This window comes from Salvelinus namaycush, chromosome 24, assembly GCF_016432855.1.
Source record: "Salvelinus namaycush isolate Seneca chromosome 24, SaNama_1.0, whole genome shotgun sequence".
In the NCBI taxonomy this organism is placed as follows: domain Eukaryota; kingdom Metazoa; phylum Chordata; class Actinopteri; order Salmoniformes; family Salmonidae; genus Salvelinus; species Salvelinus namaycush.
Genome location: NC_052330.1, coordinates 10,743,676 through 10,767,166, shown reverse-complemented (window position 1 = coordinate 10,767,166; position 23,491 = coordinate 10,743,676). Strand labels below are relative to the sequence as shown.

At 42.1% G+C, this 23,491-nt stretch overlaps 1 protein-coding gene across 5 annotated transcripts in view; it reads left to right on the top strand.

The window, feature by feature from the left end:
• The first annotated feature begins 208 nt into the window (after nucleotides 1–208).
• The window catches only part of LOC120019693 (protein 4.1-like), a 97,815-nt gene continuing 74,532 nt past the window's right edge, over nucleotides 209–23,491 (top strand). For 2 of the 5 annotated variants that reach the window (XM_038963086.1, XM_038963085.1), the window contains exon 1: nucleotides 211–344. The gene's annotated coding sequence lies outside the window, so the exon portion shown is untranslated. Of the gene's footprint in view, nucleotides 345–23,491 lie in introns of all 5 variants that reach the window. The other 3 variants (XM_038963088.1, XM_038963084.1, XM_038963087.1) reach the window with 3 other exon arrangements.

The window sequence follows — 23,491 nt, the reverse complement described above, 5'->3', positions numbered from 1 at the left end:
TAATGTTTCTTACAATCAGTAAATGTAAAAACATTGCAATTACAATACATTTTCAGTAGTGGGAGCCACTTCCACGCCAAACTCTTAATACACGTACAAATTGTAGGCCGCTAATAGAAAAACGACTACATTTACAGACTGGTAGAGGAACCAATCACAATGCATTCTAGGATACCCTTTTTACGGGGCGGAGCTAGTGTGATCGACTGAGTTGCCTTTTCTCCCAGACAGATTTTTATTTTTGGTCTGGGAATTTCAATTTTAGAATTTAGGAGGTTGACCAGAGCATATTTTTACGAGGCCACGTTCTGAAAGTTTTTCTTATCTCATCTGAACTGCACCAGGTAAGTTGATTAGCCATGGTGCAACCTAATTGGTAGTCAGTGGTAAAAGTGAGGTAAACATAAGTACTTGTAAAACGTTAACATCTGTAAAAAAAAAAAAAAAATCTAAACGTTTTTCACTTAGTAGGCTAGCAAGCCAGGCAGCTAAATTCAATTTCCGTGGTCAGTATTGGAGCATCTCCATCTGTTCCTTGCCCACGTTGTTTAAGAGGTACTGGGAATGGCATGTTTGTGTTCAACACTTACGGTTACCTATGACTGGTTCTCAAGTGGGACCCAACCTTTTACTACAGGACAGCTGGCTTGCCCGAAAAATCTGACTCTTTGTCAAACATGCATGCCTTATATAAGCAAGTGGTAGCTAGTTAATCCTCAATCATTTTATATAACCATGGTCTACATGGTTACCTTCTGTTGGAACCTCTTCTTATACCTCAGAGGTTGGAACTGGAAGTTCCTTTGAGTTTAGGTACTTGGCTAGAAGCTCCTGCAAGTTTGTCTCACTAACGATTGTTTGAGTTCATTATGCATTTCAGGATGTGCCCAGCTACTGTTTACTTGTTTGTTTGGGTAAATAATACTACAGCTCGCAGACAACACTCACCATAGATACTGCACTGGTTACGTCTAGGATTTGAGATATCTAGCTACGCAATTGAGAATTGTTGCTAGTAACGTTACCTGCAATCGTAAAAAGTTTACATTGACATAGGCTTACCTTAATGAATAAACACGGTATCTATGTATCCGTTGGCTTTCTTTACTGTAACTCAAATCCTTTGATAATGCTTTCAAAGGGAATCATGCTTGCAGACATGGCACGTGCAGTTACCGCCAGTGTATGTTTTGATTTCACGCAAAAAGCTAGCTAGCTGATACACGTTAACGTTAGCTAGCGACACTGCTTTTAAATAATGGACTATCTGGCACAATCTTGCTAAAGTTGTGGGTGTAGGATGGATGGCCACTTAAATCAAGCACGTCATTACAATGAATGAATGTGATGGTTTTGTAACGTAAGATCATAAATCTGGAACATGGTCTGAGCATTTCGTATTCTTTACGTAAATCCGAGACACTCCATTTAGTAAGAATACGTATGTTACGTTTCACATGGTATGTATTCATTTGTGGATGTCCGTCATACATTTTGCATGATATATTACGAATTTGCTAAGCGTATAAGGTTATATTACGAATTACAATTTGTTGTGGCTAACGTTAGCTTGCTCCAGGACAGCGTTCCCCAAACACGGTCAGCTTTTTTTTTTTTGCCATAACACTACACATCTGATTCAAATTATCAAAGCTTGATGATTTATTTGAATCAGCTGTGTAGTGCTAGGGCAATAGTGCTAGGGCAAAAACGAAAACATGCACCCCATGGAGTGCCGAGGACAGAGTTTGGGAAACTATGGTTAAAGTTTTGATTTATGTTAGGGCAGGGGTGGCAAACTCATTTCCATGGAGGGCTTAGTGTCTGCTTGTTTTTGGCTTTTCATTTCAATTAAGATCTAGACAACCAGGTGAGGGGAGTTCCTTAGTAATCAGGTACCTTAATTCATCAATCAAGTACAAGACCACCCATCAACCCCGACCAACCACCCCCCTATTTGCCTTAAGTAACCTTTCTTGTGTAACCATACCAAATGTAAGATATCATACTAATTTGAGTGTCCTGGATTTACATTTCCTATATTACATCTAGTCTGAGACCAGTCTGAAAAGCTCAGTGTTTCTCTCTCTGTGTAGCATCTGTGTGACACTTCCAACCAAATCCATGTAGACTAATGACAGATGGCTTGCCTTGAGCTCAAGGACACGCCTCACTTGTAGACACCCAAATGGCAGTACAAGCTGCATTGGAAGAAAGCCAAGTGTAATTAAAACCTCACCCAAAACGTAACTACAGACCTTTTTTAACAGATTTTTAAGTAGGAGCGGAAGTGAACCCAGGAACCCCAAATAACTTCTGGTGCATTTGTAAACAACAGCTGTTCTGTCGCGGCTGTAAACCACTAGCAAACTTAGTCTAGCTAATGTGAAGTTGGCTAGCTGGTGATATTTAATTCACTGGCTATACAGTATGTTAAGTTAGCTAGCTACCTAACATTACGTTAGCAGCTCATTTGAGTTAGCCTGCACACAAACTTACTGTAGCACGCTACCTAGCTAATAATACTTTTTTTTATCATAAAAAATATATATATTTACTGACTTGAATAGGTTCTCCCCCTGTCTCAATTTTCTGGGTCCTTAGAAAAACAAAATAATTAGCTATCTTTCTGATGGGTCCTGAGTGGCGCAGCAGTCTAAAGCACTGCATCTCAGTGCAAGAGGTGTCACTGCAGTCCCAGGTTCGAATCCAGGCTGATTGGGAGTCCCATAGAGCGGCGCACAATTGGCCCAGCATCGTAATAATATACAGTACTAGTCAAAAGTTTGGACACACGTACTTATTCCAGGGTTTTTCTTTATTTTTGCTATTTTCTACATTAGAGAATAGTAATAGAATAGTAACATCAATACTATGAAATAACACATGGAATCATGTAGTAACCAAAAAAGTTTTAAACAAATCCAAATATATTCTCTCAACCAACTTCATGAGGTAGTCACCTATGACTACCTCATGTGTGACTACCTCACCTATGACTACCGAATGCATTTCAATTAACAGGTGTGCCTTGTTAATTTGTGGAATTTCTTTCCTTAATGCATTTGAGCCAATCAGTTGTGTTGTGACAAGGTAGGGGTGGTATACAGAAGATAGATAGATAGATTTGGTAAAAGACCAAGTCCATATAATGGCAAGAACAGCTCAAATAAACAAAGAGAAACGACAGTCCATTACTTTAAGACGTGAAGGTCAGTCCTGCCGGAACATTTCAAGAACTTTGACAGTTTCTTCAAGTGCAGTCGCAAAATCCATCAAGCGCTATGATGAAAGGAAGGACCGCCACAGGAAAGGAAGACCCAGAGTTACCTCTGCTGCAGAGGATAAATTCATTAGAATAACTGCACATCAGCTTACAGACTAAATAAATGCTTCACAGAGTTCAAGTAACAGACACATCTCAACGTAAACTGTTCAGAGGTGACCGTGTGAATCAGGCCTTAAAACCTGTTACGGCTAGGCGTGCCGCTAGCGACACCTCGACAACATCCGGTGAAATTGCAGAGTGCGAAATTCTAACTACAGTATTACAAATATTTAACTTTCATGAAAATATATGTGTAATACATCAAAATAAAGCTTAACTTCTTGTTAATCCAGCCGCTGTGTCAGATTTCAAAAAGGCTTTACGCCGAAAGCTCACCATGCGATTAGGACAGCGCCCCGCATACAAATGCATGACAAACATTTTTCAACCAGGAAGTTGTGACACGAAAGTCAGAAATAGCGATATAATATATGCCTTACCTTTAACTTCTTGACGCTACGGATCCCGTTACCGGGATCATTTATCAACAACAACCGCTAAACTGCAGAGCGCCAAATTCAAAAAAAATACTAAAATTATTTATAATCATGAAATCACAAGTGAAATATACCAAAACACAGCTTAGCTTGTTGTTAATCCACCTATCATGTCAGATTTTGAAAATATGCTTTACAGCGAAAGCAATCCAAGCGTTTGAGTTTATCAATCACTAGACAAAACACTAAGAACAGCTAGCCTTAAATTAGCTTGGTCACGAAAGTCAGAAAAGCAATAAAATTAATCGCTTACCTTTGATAATCTTCGGATGTTTGTACTCACGAGACTCCCAGTTACACAATAAATGTTATTTTTGTTCGATAAAGATTAGTTTTATAACCAAAAACCGCCATTTGGTTTGCGCGTTATGTTCAGAAAACCACAGGGTCGTTCCGGTCCTGAAGGGCAGACAGAAATTCCAAAAAGTATCCGTAATGTTCGTAGAAACATGTCAAAGGTTTTTTATAATCAATCCTCAGGTTGTTTTTAACATACATAATTGATAATATTTCAACCGGACGGTAACCTATTCAATGCTACAGAGAAAGAAAATGTCGAGCTACATCTGTCGCGCGCAGGAACTAATCAAAGGACACCTAACGCGTTTTGAAAAATCTCGCTCATTTTTCAAAATAAAAGCTTGAAACTATGTCTAAAGCCTGGTCACAGCCTGAGGAAGCCATTGGAAAATGAATCTGGTTGATACCCCTTTAAATGGAGGAGGGGTAGGCAATGGAACAGCGATTTTATTTCCAAATAAAAGGCACTTCCGATTTGGATTTCCTCAGGTTTTCGCCTGCAAAATCAGTTATGTTATACTCACAGACAATATTTTGACAGTTTTGGAAACTTTAGAGTGTCTTCTATCCTAATCTGTCAATTATATGCATATTCTAGCTTCTGGGCCTGAGTAACGGGTAGTTTACTTTGGGCACGCTTTTCATCTGGACGTGAAAATACTGGCCCATAGCCCAAAGAGGTTTTAATGGTCAAATTGCTGCAAAGAAACCACTACTAAAGGACACCAATAAGAAGAGACTTGCTTGGGCCAAGAAACACGAGCAATGGACATTAGACCGGTGGAAATCTGTCCTTTGGTCTGATGAGTCCAAATTGTAGATTTTTGGTTCCAACCGCTGTGTCTTTGTGAGACGCAGAGTGGGTGAACGGATGATCTCTGCATGTGTGGTTCCCACTGCGAAGCATGGAGGTGTAATGATGTGGGGGTGCTTTGCTGGTGACACTGTCTGGGATTTATTTAGAATTCAAGGCACACTTAACCAGCATGGCTACCACAGCATTCCCATCTGGTTTGCGCTTAGTGGGACTATCATTTGTTTTTCAACAGGGCCATGACCTAACACACCTCCAGGCTGTGTAAGGGCTATTTTACCAAGAAGGAGAGTGATGGAGTGTTGCATCAGATGACCTGGCCTCCACAATCACCCGACCTCAACCCAGTTGAGATGGTTTGGGATGAGTTGGACCGCAGAGTGAAGGAAAAGCAGCCAACAAGTGCTCAGCATATGTGGGAACTCCTTCAAGACTGTTGGAAAAGCATTCCTCATGAAGCTGGTTGGGAGAATGCCAAGAGTGTGCAACGCTGTCATCAGGCAAAGGGTTGCTACTTTGAAGAATGTCAAATATAACATATGTTGACTTGTTTAAAAAAAATTGGGATACTACTAGAGGTCGACCGATTAGTCGGATTGGCCGATTAATTAGGGCCCATTTCAAGTTTTCATAACAATCGTAAATCGGAATTTTTGGACACCGATTTGGCCGATTTTTTAAATTTAATTTAATTATTATTTATTTTTTACACCTTTATTTAATCTTTATTTAACTAGGCAAGTCAGTTAAGAACACATTCTTATTTTCAATGACGGCCTAGGAACGGTGGATTAACTGCCTTGTTCAGGGGCAGAACGACAGATTTTTACCTTGTCAGCTCGGGGATTCAATCTTGCAACCTTACAGTTAACTAGTCCAACGCTCTAACCACCTGATTACATTGCACTCCATGAGGAGACTGCCTGTTACGCGAATGCAGTAAGCCAAGGTAAGTTGCTAGCTAGCATTAAACGTATCTTATAAAAAACAATCAATCAATCATAATCACTAGTTAACTACACATGGTTGATGATATTACTAATTTATCTAGCGTGTCCTGCGTTGCATATAATCGATGCGGTGAGTATTGTTGCTCCAATGTGTACCTAACCATAAACATCAATGCCTTTCTTAAAATCAATATACAGAAGGATATATTTTTAAACCTGCATATTTAGCGAAAATAAATCCAGGTTAGCAGGCAATATTAACCAGGTGAAATTGTGTCACTTCTCTTGCGTTCATTGCACGCAGAGTCAGTGTATATGCAACAGTTTGGGCCGCCTAATTTGCCAGAACTTTACGTAATTATGACATAACATTGAAAGTTGTGCAATGTAACAGGAATATTTAGACTTATGGATGCCACCCGTTAGATAATATACGGAACGGTTCCGTTTTTCACTGAAAGAATAAACGTCTTGTTTTCGAGATGATAGTTTCCGTATTCGGCCATATTAATGACCTAAGGCTCGTATTTCTGTGTGTTATCATGTTATAACTAAGTATGATTTGATAGAGCAGTCTGACTGAGCGATGGTAGGCACCAGCAGGCTCGTAAGCATTCATTCAAACAGCACTTTCGTGCGTTTGCCAGCAGCTGTTTATGACTTCAAGCCTATTAACTCCCGAGATTAGGCTGGTGTAACCGATGTGAAATGGCTAACTAGTTAGCGGGGTGCGCGCTAATAGCGTTTCAAACGTCACTCGCTCTGAGACTTGGAGTGGTTGTTCCCCTTGCTCTGCATGTGTAACGCTGCTTCGAGGGTGGCTGTTGTCGTTGTGTTCCTGGTTCGAGCCCAGGTAGGAGCGAGGAGAGGGACGGAAGCTATACTGTTACACTGGCAATACTAAAGTGCCTATAAGAACATCCAATAGTCAAAGGTATATGAAATACAAATGGTATAGAGAGAAATAGTCCTATAATTCCTATAATGACTACAACCTAAAACTTCTTACCTGGGAATATTGAAGACTCATGTTAAAAGGAACCACCAGCTTTCATATGTTCTCATGTTCTGAGCAAGGAACTTAAACATTAGCTTTCTTACATGGCACATATTGCACTTTTACTTTCTTCTCCAACACTTTGTTTTTGCATTATTTAAACCAAATTAAACATGTTTCACTATTTATTTGAGGCTAAATAGATTTTATTGATGTATTATATTAAGTTAAAATATGTGTTCATTCAGTATTGTTGTAATTGTCATTATTACAAATAAAAAATAAAAAATCGGCCGATTAATCGGAATCGGCTTTTTTGGTCCTCCAATAATCGGTATCGGCGTTGAAAAATCATAATCGGTCGTCCTCTAGTTACTACATGATTCCGTATGTTATTTCATAGTTTTGATGTCTTCAGTATTATTCTACATTATAGAAACTAGTCAAAATTAAGAACCATTGAATGAGTAGGTGTCCAAACTTTTGACTAATACTGTACATCTGAGGTATTTATCATCAACCATTCGTTACTAAGTCATGCTTCATTACTCATCAATAGTTCTGCCTGCAAATCACTTGCAAGTTCACTTGTTGAGAGGATGAAAGTGAATACAGTGCCTCATTTATGGCTTGTCAGATGTCCTAATGAGACATTTGGGGGGTTGATTATCTCCTAATTAGACAGTGGCTAGCATGACAGTACATGGAACAGTGAGTTATTGTGTGAAGCTGCTTGATGGTGCCCTGTCAGAGTTAAGTAGATTTGCTCATTACTTGAGTTTTTGCAGCATGGTAAACGACTGTCCAAAATGTTTTGCATTAGCCTTTTGGTAGAAGGATAATACATTTTACTAGAAGTTCAAGAGCTATGGTACTCTTATTGATGTTAAACCTTTCGATGGGAAATTACAGTGCAACCTATCCTGGGGTTTGTTTCTGATACTTTTGTGCCATGCCTGATATAACTTTTCAAGCAGGCTATCTGGTGCTGTGCTTGTTGAGCACTGTAGTGCTATTATATACCCCCTGGTCTATTCTTATGCAGCCTTGAGATTCCTTTCTTGAACACGTCTCTGAGCACATGCAGCACTACGTTTGTGGTTCATGGAAAGTTGAACTGGAACCATGCTGTAAGGGATTTTGCCTAGACTTTGGTTTAGGGTTAATCCATGGTTCATGTTCCATTAGCTTTAGGGGTTGAGGAGACTGAAGGCGAAAGATATGGTTGAGAAACATCTCTGGTGTATGGGAGGGTGAGTGGGCAAGCTGCAGCATAGGGTACTCATTAGCCTACTTCAGGCAACGGCTCATGTTATCTCTCTTTAGAGTAACAACAAGATAGTATGAGGTCAGGTGACACGTTTCCCTTTTCCTTGATTCAGTACCTAAGGATGCCTAGACACTTGTTTCCTCTTGTCTTGTTTCCATGGTGGTTGGACTCAATCTAAGCTAAATGTAGCATTCAGCTTGTCCCTGTGTACTCAAAGAACCCTGTTGAAAAGGTTTCAACTTGACTTTCTCAATATATATTAAAAAAAAAAAAAAAAAAAAAAAGTATATATAAACTGCTGTAAATTGGCACCACTGACAGCTGTTAGAACAACTGATATGCCAATTCTTAATTGTTGCAAAAGAGGAAGAAATGCCAGAGCTCTGAAATGTCAACCTTGTTCTGTCGCTACAGGTAAGTACCTCAGATTGTGATTGGACAAAGGTGAGGTGGGGATTTATTTTTGGAACAGACCACTCTCCATGACGCTCAGTCTCCAAATTCTGGGTGTGCACTGTGAGAGTGATTGCTTAACCATTCGGAAGGGTTATGGGAACATCCCGCTTTTAGAGTCCTGTGTTCCTGACATCCTGCCATGGCCACTGTTTTTCCACAGGGATTGTCACAATGGTTTAGGCTCCTATGGAATGGCTCAACAAATAAAAGTTACAAGCCTCTGGAACAATAACTCTGTTGCTTCTCAGACAGTTTCATATCAAGCATTTTTCAAAGATGACCTTTACAATCCAACACAAGGCTTTTGATTCAGTTGACTTCAAAGCTCTACACAATTCTCCCAACCAAAATTGTTTGCAACAAGCTTCATTCATTGGTAGAGCTAAACAAAAGTCAACCGTGATCAGAAATGACTTGCTAAAGTAGTAAGCCACCATGTCTCTATATACAGTGCATTTGGAAAGTATTCAGACCCCTTTACTTTTCCCACATTTTATTAATTTAGTCTTAAAATTAATTAAATACCTTTTTCCGCTCATTAATCTACACACTACCCCATAATAACAAAGCAAAAACAGGTTTTTAAATGTTTTGATCAAAAAAATAAAATACTAATGAAATACCTTATTTACATAAGTATTCAGACCCTTTGCTATGAGACTCAAAATTTGAGCTTAGGTGATTCCTGTTTCCATTGATCATCCTTGAGATGTTTCTACAACTTGATTGGAGTCCACCTGTGGTAAATTCAATTGATTTGACATGATTTGGAAACGCACACACCTGTCTATGTAAGGTCCCACAGTTGACAGTGCGTGTCAGAGCAAAAACCAAGCCATGAGGTCGAAGGAATTGTCCGTAGTGCTCCGAGACAGGATTGTGTCGAGGCACAGATCAGGGGATAGGTACTCAAGAAATGTCTTCAGCATTGAAGGCCTCCATCATTCTTATATGGAAGAAGTTTGGAACCACCAAGACACTTCCTACAGCTGGCCACCCTGCCAAACTGAGCAGTCGGTGGAGAAGGTCCCTGGTCAGAGAGGTGACCAAGAACTTGTTGGTCACTCTGACAGAGCTCCAGAGTTCCTCTGTGGAGATGGGAGAATCTTCCAGAAGGACAACCGTCTCTGCAGCACTCCACAAATCAGGCCTTTATGGTAGAATGGACAGACGGAAGCCACTCCTCAGTTAAAGGTACATGACAGCCCACGTGGAGTTTGCCAACAGGCCCCTAAAGACTCTGACCATAAGAAACAAGTTTCTCTGGTCTGATTAAACCAAGATTGAACTCTTTGGCCTGAATGCCAAGCGTCACGTCTGGAGGAAACCTGGCACCATCCCTATGGTGAAGCATGGTGGTGGCAGCAGCATGCTGTGGGATGTTTTCAGCGGCAGAATATCGATGACCAGTTAGGATCGAGGGAAAGCTGATGGCGCAAAGTACAGAAAGACCCTTGATGAAAACCTGCTCCAGAGCGATCAGGACCTCAGACTGGGGCGAAGGTTCCCCTTCCAAATAGGACAACGACCCTAAGTATACAGCTAAGACAACACAGGAGTGGCTTCGGGACATGTCTCTGACTGAGCGGCCTAGACTTGAACCCGATCGAACATCTCTGGAGAGACCTGAAAATAGCTGTGCAGGGACGCTCCCCATCCAACCTGACAGAGCTTGAGAGGATCTGCAGAGAAGAATGGGAGTACGAAGATGCAGCTTTTGATTGCCTACAGATTCTTACTCAGTTTGCCTGGTTTGCCTGCCTAAACTGTGCCCCTCCCCTCTCTCTCTGTCCTTCGGTAGCTTGCTATGAAAGAGAGTTTGTGTTCTCGGAATTATGGCAACTAATCAGTCTCCATTACAAAAATACTGAATCTTAGGAGTCGAATCCTGGCGGAATCAAATCTTGACACTCAGAAATGGGAGTTGACACCAGGAGTAAATTATTTGAGTTGATTCTCCACCACTACATCACCGTTGTTAACACCTGGGAAAATTACAGAGAAAGGCAAGTGACCGCAGTATGGGAGTACTTTGAGAAGTTACACTGTACAAAAATATATAAATCCAACATGCAACAATTTCCAAAACTTTACTGCGTTAGTTTATATAAGGAAATCAGTCAGTTGGAATATTAATTTGGCCCTATTCTATGGATTTCACATGACTGGGAATACAGATATGCATCTGTTGGTCACAGATACCATTTAAAAAAAAAAAAAAAACAGCCATGGATCAGAAAACCGTCAGTATCTGGTGTGACCACCATTTGGCCTTATGCAGTGCGACGCATCTCCTTCACATAGAGTTGATCAGGCTGTTGATTGTGGCCTGCGGAATGTTGTCCCACTCCTCCTCGATGGCTGTGCCAAGTTGCTGGATATTGGCGGGAACTGGAACATGCTGTCTTGTACGTTGATCAAGATCATAATGTTTAATCAGATTCTTGATATGCCACACATTTCAGGTGGGTGGATTATCTTGGCAAAGGACATGCTCAGTAACAGGGATGTAAATACATTTGTTGTGCGCATGGAACATTTCTGGGATCTTTTATTTAAGCTCATGAAACATGGTATCACCACTAAATGTACCGTTTTTTTTATTTTTGGATGTCATTTTCATGGACAGAAACTACTCAACGTTTTCCCAAACTATACTAGCCTGCCTCTACAGCAACGATCTGAACCTGAATGATGCCTGGGCAGTGGTCACAGATGATGCATCCTACTGCCTGAAGGCATATAAGGTGGTTCTGAAAGGAGTGATGCCCTATGAAATTATGTCTGTTTTCCCATTCAAATTTTTATGAATTCGGCGTTTTACAATGAACACAAATTTTATCATCAGAAAGAGTGTCTAATGTGAATGAATAAAACGTCAACAATTTAATAAGATATAATGGTACATTTGTAATGATGCAACACAACATTGCACAATTTGTTTTTTATCAAGTAAGTGCTTCAATACTGAGTTCTACTAAGTGTTAAATTACAAATGAAAAAAAGTCATGCAAGAATCTAGGCAACAATGCAGCAACCTTCTACTCTGTTTCCAGCTGGCTGAGGATGTTTGTGACTGCCTGGGATGGTGACTTTTCTAACAACAAAAACTCTGTACAGATGAACATGCTCTGCATGGTACTTCACTGCCTCAAACCAGCTACTCCATCTGGAGCTCACTGCTTCAGGAGGAGCCTTGGCCTGCACAAACTCCTTCATAATGAGGAAGCTCACCCATCTTCTCTTTCTAGCAGGCTTCTTGAAGAAGACAGATCTCATCCATGTCAAAAGTGATGAAACTTTAGAGAAGTGAACTCAGCAAAAAAAGAAACATCCTCACTGTCAACTGCGTTTATTTTCAGCAAACTTTATATGTGTAAATATTTGAATGAGCATAACAAGATTCAACAACTGAGACATAAACTGAACAAGTTCCACAGACATGTGAATAACAGAAATGGAATAATGTGTCCCTGAACAAAGGGGGGGTCAAAATCAAAAGTAACAGTCAGTATCTGGTGTGGCCACCAGCTGCGTTTAGTTACTGCAGTGCATCTCCTCCTCATGCACTGCACCAGATTTGCCAGTTCTTGCTGTGAGATGTTACCCCACTCTTCCACCAAGGCACCTGCAAGTACCCGGACATTTCTGAGGGGAATGGCCTTAGCCCTCACCCTCCGATCCAACAGGTCCCAGACGTGCTCAATGGGATTGAGATCCGGGCTCTTCGCTGGCCATGGCAGAACACTGACATTCCTGTCTTGCAGGAAATCATGCACAGAACGAGCAGTATGGCTGGTGGCATTGTCATGCTGGAGGGTCATGTCAGGATGAGCCTGCAGGAAGGGTACCACATGAGGGAGGAGGATGTCTTCCCTGTAACGCATAGCGTTACTCATTCCTTTGACGATAAACACGAATCCGACCATCACCCCTGGTGAGACACAACCGCATCAGAGAAGAGCACTTTTTGCCAGTCCTGTCTGGTCCAGCGACGGTGGGTTTGTGCCCATAGGCGACGTTGTTGCCGGTGATGTCTGGTGAGGACCTGCCTTACAACAGGCCTACAAGCCCTCAGTCCAGCCTCTCTCAGCCTATTGCGGACAGTCTGAACACTGATGGAGGGATTGTGCGTTCCTCGTGTAACTCGGGCAGTTGTTGTTACCATCCTGTACCTGTCCCGCCGGTGTGATGTTCGGATGTACCGATCCTGTGCAGGTGTTGTTACACGTGGTCTGCCACTGCAAGGACAATCAGCTGTCCGTCCTATCTCCTTGTAGCGCTGTCTTAGGCGTCTCATAGTACTTAATTGCCTACCGTCTGTAAGCCGTTTGTCTTAACGACCGTTCCACAGGTGCATGTTCATTAATTGTTTATCGTTCATTGAACAAGCATGGGAAACAGTGTTTAAACCCTTTACAATGAAGATCTGTGAAGGTATTTGGATTTTGTCACGAACCGGCTCGAAGTTCTTAACAAAAAGGGAGACAACGTGGAGATAAGGAATAACAAAAATATATTTATTAACTGAAGTAAACTAAATACAATTAACAATTGTGTGTGTAGTCAGTAATCAGTAGTGTAAGTGAGTGGTTGCGTGCATAAATGTGATAATGAAGGGTGTTGAAAGGTGCCAAAGCAAACAAATAAAACGGCCACAAAAATGTCAGTGCATCAGTGTGTCTGCATGGAGAGAGTCTCCTCAATGAATGGGGAAGAGATGTATTTATCCCGGGACACACCCGGGCCCAGGTGTGTCCCATGTCGCTGATGACCCTCCCAGCTCCGCCTACCAACATCCTATTAAGGAAAACAGGAGCAAAGATAAAGAATCCGGCAGACAGAGTGGGAGGGTCGTCACAATTTTTACAAATTATCTTTGATAGACAGGGTCCTGAAAAAGGGGTGTTTTTTTTTGTTGCTGAGTTTATTTGTAGTGCTGCCAGGTCTCACCCACCAGATTGATGACATTGCAGAGACGGGTTACATGGACACTATTGGGCATCACTCCTTTCAGAACCTCCTTGTATGTCTTCAGGCAGTAGGATGCATTATCTGTGACCACTGCCCAGGCATCATTCAGGTTCAGATGGTTGCTGTGGAGGCAGGCTAGTATAGTTTGGGAAAATGTTGAGAAGTTGCATCTGTCCATGAAAATGACATCCACCAGAAAGTACTGGTTTTCAACACCTGCAATGAAAGATGAGGGAAAAACTTTATGTTTTAACCTAAAATAATATTGTGACAAAAAGTGTTATTTAAATTTCAAGTGTAAACAATATAGAAACAGCGATAGTTGGCTAGATGGAGAGGCAGACAGCTGCTGACATTATGCATCACTATATTTCACCACGATAGCTCATCTTTTGGAAAATCACAATTCACGTTGCAGAATGTAAATGTAGGCTATTGCAACGGTATATTAATAGGCTGTTAACTCACCAATGACGACGTTTAGAACGCTGCAATCCTTTGCATCTGTCTCGCCAACAACCACTGGAAACTTCCTCCCACGGATCTTCTGTAGAACGGCAGTCATATGTTGGTCGAACACACGGGGCAGGTGAGTTTGCCGGTTGTCAGACTCGGCGCGCACACAGCCACTAAATCCTGAATACATTTTTGTCTTGAATCTTCTGATGCGCTTGCACTAGTAATGGTTGTTTGAAGAGCCGTGCGTGCTCTGGCTAACACTGCTTTTCCTTGTTCCCCCTCTCAAAACACCCCAATCGAAAATGGAATTATTTCTCTAGGCCTACCCGTCTGTAATTTTACAATTCTGAAATAATTTTGGTTCTTACAATAATTAGGCCTACTTTTGATTAAAAAAAAAAAAATCAATTTCAGCCAAATTATGGGAAATTCTTGCTTATTCCACGTTTTACAGTTGATTCATTTTTATTACCAAATTCCGCTATTCCGTCCGCGTTTCCCGCATCGCGGAAATCATAGGGCCCTACCATAGGGGATCTTTCAATGTTCTGTCTAGAAGCACAAGGAGCTGTTTGATGTACTCCATAGAATGGTACAATGGGTAAACATATTAGTTTAGTGAAATGCAGCTTAATTACACAACTAGTGAAGTCAGAGGCACGGGTGTCCTTCACCCCCTGTACTCTTTTGAAGCCCCCCTCTGTACATATGCTACAGGCAGTGTTCCCTCCATTTTTTTCGTCACTGAGCAAATTTCAGGTCTGCTGAACGCAAACTTGAACTTTGAAAATTCTGTGCAACTACCCGCACTCATTTACTGTGAACATGGATGCTGTACATGTTTTTAGTTCATTTTAAGTGGTCAAGTAGGCTACTGTGGCTATTTTTTTTAATCATAATGTACCAAATAAAATGCATCATTGTTCCCATACCATTTATTACAGAGAATTAGACCAATTATGCTACCCTCTGCCTATTGGCTACTTAGCTTATTCAAGCCCGTCTCAAAATACAACACTGCCTCTAAGACAAAAAAAATCTCTTTACCTGACTCTTTTCAAAGATGTGCACACATTTTGTGCTCTTGTAGGAAGCAGTCACACCCCCATTGCTGACTACAAATTATCTATAACTGGGCTAATAACTCACTAACTAGCAAAGGATATGAACAAATGTGCACATGTTGCTACATGTAGCTCTCGCTTTGATCTCAAAACAAATGTGTCTAATCACAACCGGTCATGCTGTAAAACAGTCCAGTTCAAAGTGAATGGCACAGATCCATATATGGCAATGGTCTATTTGCATATAGACCTACTGCAGGCTGAGTCATGCCTGTCAATTCAATAGAATCCTACTCCGATACGTTCTGCCTACAACAAAATCTCTTGCATAGTTTATTTTGTATACAAAGTCTTGCATAGTACGTTTCTTGTTTCGGTACGTTGCATTGAAAATGGCTAATATTGCATTGATTAGATCGCAATTCCCACAGTTTATATATATATATATATATATATATATATATATATATATATATATATATATATATATATATATATATATATATATTTTTCCCCCCATTATTTTACCAGGTAAGTTGACTGATAGTGCTAACTAATGGGGAAAACGCTAGAAAGTTGAGTGAAGTCCAATCTCGTGCTTCTCTGTGCGGAAGTTCCAAGGAGCTGCATGCCCGCGTGCTACTAAGAGGGAACATTGGCTACAGGTATCTCTAGCTTTGCTTGCTTCTCTGCTGTTCTAGCCTAAATATCTGTGTCTCTTGCAGGATGGTGGAGCAGTGATAAAACCCCAAGCTGTATAAACAAGATGTTTAGTCAGTGCAGCCCCTCATTTTTGGTTACTGGGGCAGCAGGACTGGAAAATCAAGAATGTCCTGTGTCGCTTCCCACTTTTCCAACAGGAAAATGTTTGCACCACTGATTTCCGCCTCTTTAGGGTGATGCCAGTGATAACCTCAAACCCTTGGTCCTTCCAAGGGTCCTCTCTGGTTGCCTGAAAAGTGCCTGACCCCACCGTACTAATTGGAGTCGTGTTCACAGCTCCTTGTTGTTTCCTCTAACACTACAAACTGAGGGATCCTCAAGTTCTTTAATCTACTATTAGGAGATTGCTTTCGTAAACCGAGGAGGCTATACCCCCTAATCATCTCTTTTGGACAGCTCTCGTTCTCAGTTGCAGCTAAAGAGAAATAGAAGGAAGTGCTTGACTGCTCTCATTACCCAAGGGATTGAGCTGAATAGATTTTTCTAAGGAGCTTGATTAAGCTGCTGAAGGATTTTTGTTTGTGTAGTTTGGAGATGTGAGCTTGCATGTCAAAAGATAAAGCTTAGATTTTTCTTCAAGGTAAACACAGCTTTGACTTCCCTTAAATTAAGCCATTGTTGGCGCTGTTTTGAGCTGATCAAATAATCAACGTAAATCACACAGTAATGGAGGAGGTTCTTTGTCAAATTCATAGTTCTTATTTCCATACCCTTTAGTGAGACCAAAAAGGCCCTTGTTCATGCTGGAGAGGGTGAGATAAAGGGATGGGATTAGCAGGAGACAGAGGAAATGGCCTGAATGGGAAGGATGGAGTGTGTCACCACGTCAGACTTCCTGTTACCCTGCTCTGCGGGTGCAAAGGTCACAGGGCTGTTTGGGGCCGCTTGCAGGAGGTGCAGATGGCTCCTTCTCTGGAAAATCAACATGGCCCCTAACTTTCACCATGTCAGAGCTGGCCTGGCAGAACAGGCTGCTGCTGCGCTTCTGCTGTCCTCTCCGCTCACATGCAGTCACACACTTTATCTAACGAGTCTTACTCGTGATTTTTTATTTTTTACTACGCTATATTCAAAAGATTAGCCAGCTGGCTAGGCTGGTTCTGGACCTGGGTTTGTCATAAGCATAATTGCCTTGTTAAATGTATAAAATACAAATTTACAAAACTACAAATACAAACTTTGCCACAGATGGAAACCAGTATATTTGACCTCACCATCTATTGTTATTAGGGATGCACCGAGATTACATTTTTGGCCGATACTGATGTCTGATATTTTCCTTGCCAAAAAACCCCCCGATACTGATAACCGATATTTTAAATTTTTTAGGTCTTTTAAGCATTCTAGTACAGTTAAATAGTGTAACACACACACACGGATGCAGCGGTCTAAGGCACTGCATCTCAGTGCAAGAGGCGTCACTACAGTCCCTGGTTTGAATCCAGGCTGTATCACATCCGGCCGCGATTGGGAGTCTCATATGGCAGGGCACAATTGGCCCAGCGTCGTCCGGGTTTGGACAGGGTAGGCCGTCATTGTAAATAAGAATTTGTTCTTAACTGGCTTGCTTAGTTAAATAAAGGTGACACACAATCCACACCACACTGACCAAAAAGTTATTTTGTTGGCATTTACGTATGTCCGTATTACCAGTAAAACATAATCAAAACCGCTTTCTTTCACTTACTTGCTGTTTCGTTGTTCAGTCTCAACCAGGATTTCATCATACATGTCAAGCAGTGAAGTTTCATCTCTCTGTCTGTGGCCGCTCTTCCTCGGTGCATACTGTCACTGTTCGTTTACATCTTGTCCAGGTGTGTCTAACATTTTCACGTAAACCCTGTTTCTTGTCTGTGCCGAAGTAACGGTCCTTGTACCTAGCATCGAGCATGGTGGCGACACAGTAGAGGCTCAGAGAGAATGCCACCGACACGCTTGTTCACAGCCTCTAGTAGAGTACTTTTCCAATTTGACCAGACGATCTCTGTTGGCATTTTTGTTGAGCGGGCGTTTCAATGCCTTGACAGGGTTTCACGTCTGCTGTAGGCGGAGTTGAGCTTATTTCTCGAGTCAGTTGTTGGAATGGAGCTAGGAGTGTTCATGTTCTCAAATGCCATTGAAATTGTAGCAGCGGTATGAGAACCAGCACATTCTCGAGCATGCAATACGGCTTTCCTCAGTAGGAAATCCTCGTTGACCCACTGTGCTGGCAGACTCATAATGCTCATGATGCTGACATCGCTGGTCCAAATGTCAGTCGGGAAGCTAATAGCAGTGACGCCCATAGCAAGTAGCTCATGGATGTGAGTTTCAACAATACCGTGTAACTCCGGTAGGGCAACCTATGAAAAATAGCACCTACTTGGTAGTGTGTACCGGTCCTCGACCAGTCGGCGAAAGCCAACATCATCCACGACAGAGAACGGTTGATTGTCAAGGGCAATGAATCCCATTATCTTGGCGTTTTAATGGATTTTGCCTTGGAGTTGTCTTGCTGAAATGTTCTTACTCTTTCAAATGACAGCTCGACTTGAACTTGTTTAGTTGTTGGATGTGTGCGCTTAGTGTTTTTCTGCTTTTGTTCTGTGTATTTAATTTAATTTTTTCATTACGTCATCTACCTACGTTTATAGGTATGCACGTCAGCTTTGACATTGGTTTTGCACATCGGTGTTAAACTAGACATCGGGTGGATGCCGATGTTGGCATTTTTAGCTAATATCGGCCGGTTACAATATGCTCACCGATAGATTGTGCATCCCTAATTGTTATCAAGTCTTGGCATATTCCATAAGAGACATGCATTTTTCTACATTGTAATGGACACCGTGCAACCTTTGGTACTGTAGGCAGGCAGGCTGCTGGCAGGCTTCGGCTGCGGTACAGCAAATCCAAGTCAGCCTGTGGTCATGGTTCTCACAGGGGAAGTTTAATGGTAGGCTACATTACTTTTGGGAGGTGGGGGTACACCTCAATGTTAGGAAAGTGTTCTTAATGTTTTGTATTGTGTGTTTGTATATAGAGATATATTACACACCATGTACAAAACATTAGGAACACCCTAGTATTGAGTTGCACCCCCTTTTGCCCTCAGTACAGCCTCAATTTGTCGGGGCGTGGACTCTACAAGATTTCGTAAGCGTCCCCCAGGGATACTGGCCCATGTTGACTCCAATGCTTCCCACAGTTGTGTCAAGTTTGCTGGATGCCCTTGGGTGGTGGACCATTCTCACGCTCTCACTCTCACTACATTATGGTTAAAAAAATAAATAAAGTGGAGGTGCACCCTCTATTTTAATTTTCTCCATGGCTCAGGTGGCCAAGTATAGGCCATGGCAAAAAGCTTTTTTGCCCAGTCGTGACTTGCGAAGAAGAAGATCTTTGCAGGTGTTTCTGATATGAACTCAGCAAAAAAAGAAACATCCTCTCATTGTCAACTGCGTTTATTTTCAGCAAACTTAACAATGATAAATATTTGTATGAATATAACAAGATTCAACAACTGAGACATAAACTGATCAAGTTCCACAGACATGTGACTAACAGAAATGGAATAATGTGTCCCAGAACGAACGGGGGTCAAAATCAAAAGTAACCGTCAGTATCTGGTGTTGCCACCAGCTGTATTAAGTACTGCAGTGCATCTCCTCCTCATTGACTGCATCAGATTTGCCAGTTCTTGCTGTGAGATGTTACACCACTCTTCCATCAAGGCACCGGCAAGTTCCTGGACATTCTGGGGGGAATGACCCTAGCCTTCACACTCCGATCCAACAGGTCCCAGACGTGCTCAATGGGTTTGAGATCAACGCGAATCCGACCATCACCCCTGGTGAGTCAAAACCGCGACTCGTCAGTGAAGAGCACTGTTTGCCAGTCCTGTCTGGTCCAGTGACAGTGGGTTTGTACCCATAGGCGACGTTGTTGCCGTGATGTCTGGTGAGGACCTGCCTTACAACAGGCCTACAAGCCCTCAGCCCCTCTCAGCCTATTGCGGACAGTCTGAGCACTGACGGAGGGATTATGCGTTCCTGGTGAAACTCGGGCAGTTGTTACCATCCTGTACCGGTCCCGCAGGTGTGATGTTCGGATGTACCGATCCTGTGCAGGTGTTACACGTGGTCTGCCACTGCGAGGACGATCAGTTGTCCGTCCTGTCTCCCTGTAGCACTGTTTTAGGCGTCTCACAGTACAGACATTGCAATTTATTTCTCTGGCCACATCTGCAGTCCTCATTCCTCCTTGCAGCATGCCTAAGGCATGTTCATGCAGATGAGCAGGGACCCTGGGCATCTTTCTTTTGGTGTTTTTCAGAGTCATTAGAAAGGCCTCTTTAATGACCTAAGTTTTCATAACTGGGACCATAATTCCTTACCTTCTGTAAGCTGTTAGTGTCTTAATGACCATTCCATGGGTGCATGTTCATTAATTGTTTATGGTTCATTGAACAATCATGGGAAACAGTGTTTAAACCCTTTACAATGAAGATCTGTGAAGTTATTTGGATTTTTACAAATTATCTTTGAAAGACAGGGTCCTGAAAAGGGACATTTCTTTTTTTGCTGAGTTTAGAAGCAATGTCATGCTGGTGTGTGGTAACATCAAGTAAAACCCAGTCCTGAAATTAACAGACAAAGTATTGGCACGTCCGATCATCGGGGGGACACAGCATTGCCACAGAAAAAATCCCCACTTTGGATTTCCCACTTCAAGCCCAAATATATTATACTTTGACTAAAACGATACCTTAATGACTTTAATCATTGTGTAAAGTCATCATTAAGTTGTGGGCATTGTCTTTCAGTTGAAAAAAGTGCATATCCACTCTTGTGGACCTGTAATATTGTCACAAAGAATGTGCCAATGAATAAGCACAGATACCATTCAAAATTGATGCAAGAAATATCCTTTGTTTTTAAACTAAACTTGATCCCAGATATTGTTTGTTTTTCACGGAAGTGCTCAAAATAGCAAAGTTGTGGTGTAACTCCTACAATTAGGGCTCATCTCAATCTTTTTCATACTTATGGGCGATAAACTATATACACTGCTCAAAAAAATAAAGGGAACACTTAAACAACACAATGTAACTCCAAGTCAATCACACTTCTGTGAAATCAAACTGTCCACTTAGGAAGCAACACTGATTGACAATAAATTTCACATGCTGTTGTGCAAATGGAATAGACAAAAGGTGGAAAATATAGGCAATTAGCAAGACACCCCCAATAAAGGAGTGGTTCTGCAGGTGGTGACCACAGACCACTTCTCAGTTCCTATGCTTCCTGGCTGATGTTTTGGTCACTTTTGAATGCTGGCGGTGCTCTCACTCTAGTGCTAGCATGAGACGGAGTCTACAACCCACACAAGTGGCTCAGGTAGTGCAGCTCATCCAGGATGGCACATCAATGCGAGCTGTGGCAAGAAGGTTTGCTGTGTCTGTCAGCATAGTGTCCAGAGCATGGAGGCGCTACCAGGAGACAGGCCAGTATATCAGGAGACGTGGAGGAGGCCGTAGGAGGGCAACAACCCAGCAGCAGGACCGCTACCTCCGCCTTTGTGCAAGGAGGAGCAGGTGGAGCACTGCCAGAGCCCTGCAAAATGACCTCCAGCAGGCCACAAATGTGCATGTGTCTGCTCAAACGGTCAGAAACAGACTCCATGAGGGTGGTATGAGGGCCCGACGTCCACAGGTGGGGGTTGTGCTTACAGCCCAACACCGTGCAGGACGTTTGGCATTTGCCAGAGAACACCAAGATTGGCAAATTCGCCACTGGCGCCCTGTGCTCTTCACAGATGAAAGCAGGTTCACACTGAGCACATGAGCACATGTGACAGAGTCTGGAGATGCCGTGGAGAACGTTCTGCTGCCTGCAACATCCTCCAGCATGACCGGTTTGGCGGTGGGTCAGTCATGGTGTGGGGTGGCATTTCTTTGTGGGGCCGCACAGCCCTCCATGTGCTCGCCAGAGGTAGCCTGACTGCCATTAGGTACCGAGATGAGATCTTCAGAGCCCTTGTGAGACCATATGCTGACAAATGCACATTTGTGGCCTGCTGGAGGTCATTTTGCAGGGCTCTGGCAGTGCTCCTCCTTGCACAAAGGCGGAGGTAGCGGTCCTGCTGCTGGGTTGTTGCCCTCCTACGGCCTCCTCCACGTCTCCTGATGTACTGGCCTGTCTCCTGGTAGCGCCTCCATGCTCTGGACACTATGCTGACAGACACAGCAAACCTTCTTGCCACAGCTCGCATTGATGTGCCATCCTGGATGAGCTGCACTACCTGAGCCACTTGTGTGGGTTGTAGACTCCGTCTCATGCTAGCACTAGAGTGAGAGCACCGCCAGCATTCAAAAGTGACCAAAACATCAGCCAGGAAGCATAGGAACTGAGAAGTGGTCTGTGGTCACCACCTGCAGAATCACTCCTTTATTGGGGGTGTCTTGCTAATTGCCTATAATTTCCACCTTTTGTCTATTCCATTTGCACAACAGCATGTGAAATTTATTGTCAATCAGTGTTGCTTCCTAAGTGGACAGTTTGATTTCACAGAAGTGTGATTGACTTGGAGTTACATTGTGTTGTTTAAGTGTTCCCTTTATTTTTTTGAGCAGTGTATATATAATTATTGATTTATTTTTTCTCTCAAGCTTTGTTGTACAATTTTTAAAGATGAATTACTCTGCTTTTTTAAACAGTCTGCAATAATCTAATGAATTCAGAGCTTTTGAAATTATACCAAGGCAGAATATATGCTTTCCACAACCACAAGACCTGATAATTGTATCAAAAATAGTTGTACCTGCTTTTTTTGCAATTGTCACTGATCTGGGGTTTTTTTTGTTACAAATTTAACCAGAACCATGCATATTCACTAATAATGTAGCAGGCATAACAAATGAACACCAATCTCTCAAGCACAAGCCTACATGCTAGTGTGTAGCCACCTAATATTTCTATTAAGTTTAGCCAACTTTGATCTAGGTATAATTTCACAATCTCTGATTTCAGCTAACAAGGCGAAACAGTTGAATTGTGATGAACACACCCCTGTCCACTTTGTTCAGATGTTGAAATCAAGTGGCCTACCAGATTTCTCAGAATGAGAACAAGTTGCCAATTCCTTATAATTGTTTTATGCTTATTGCACATTTATTTAAACACAGACTGAAACAGCTAGTACATAACAATCTTTATTTGACTAAAAAGCTGCACGCGATACGTGGTACCGTAATGCGCATGCGACAAGCTGAGAATTTATTTTCTGGAATGAATGTTCATTGATACATCTGTTTTAGTAGTGTCTGCTCTGCTAGAAATTTGAGGAGTTGAAACACAACCTTTCGAAACATACCCTGTTTAACTTCTCCTCCTATGACAGTAAAATAATTGTCTCCATGTGTTTCTCAAATGCAAATAGAGAATTGAAATTGTTTGTCAGAGAGGAAGAAGTGATCTCTCATCTTTGTTGTTGTGGAGGGTCTTAGGAGAAAGAGGTGAAGCGAGAGGTTTCACTCTCGCCAAAATCTGTCCAATGCGTTTCTATGCACTTATTTATTTTGAACCTAAGCTTGTCGCCTACCTTCCCGTCTTTGGGACAACGACTCCCATTGTTAGGGCGAAGACTTGAGCATCTCGTCATTGTATACAGGTCTCTGGT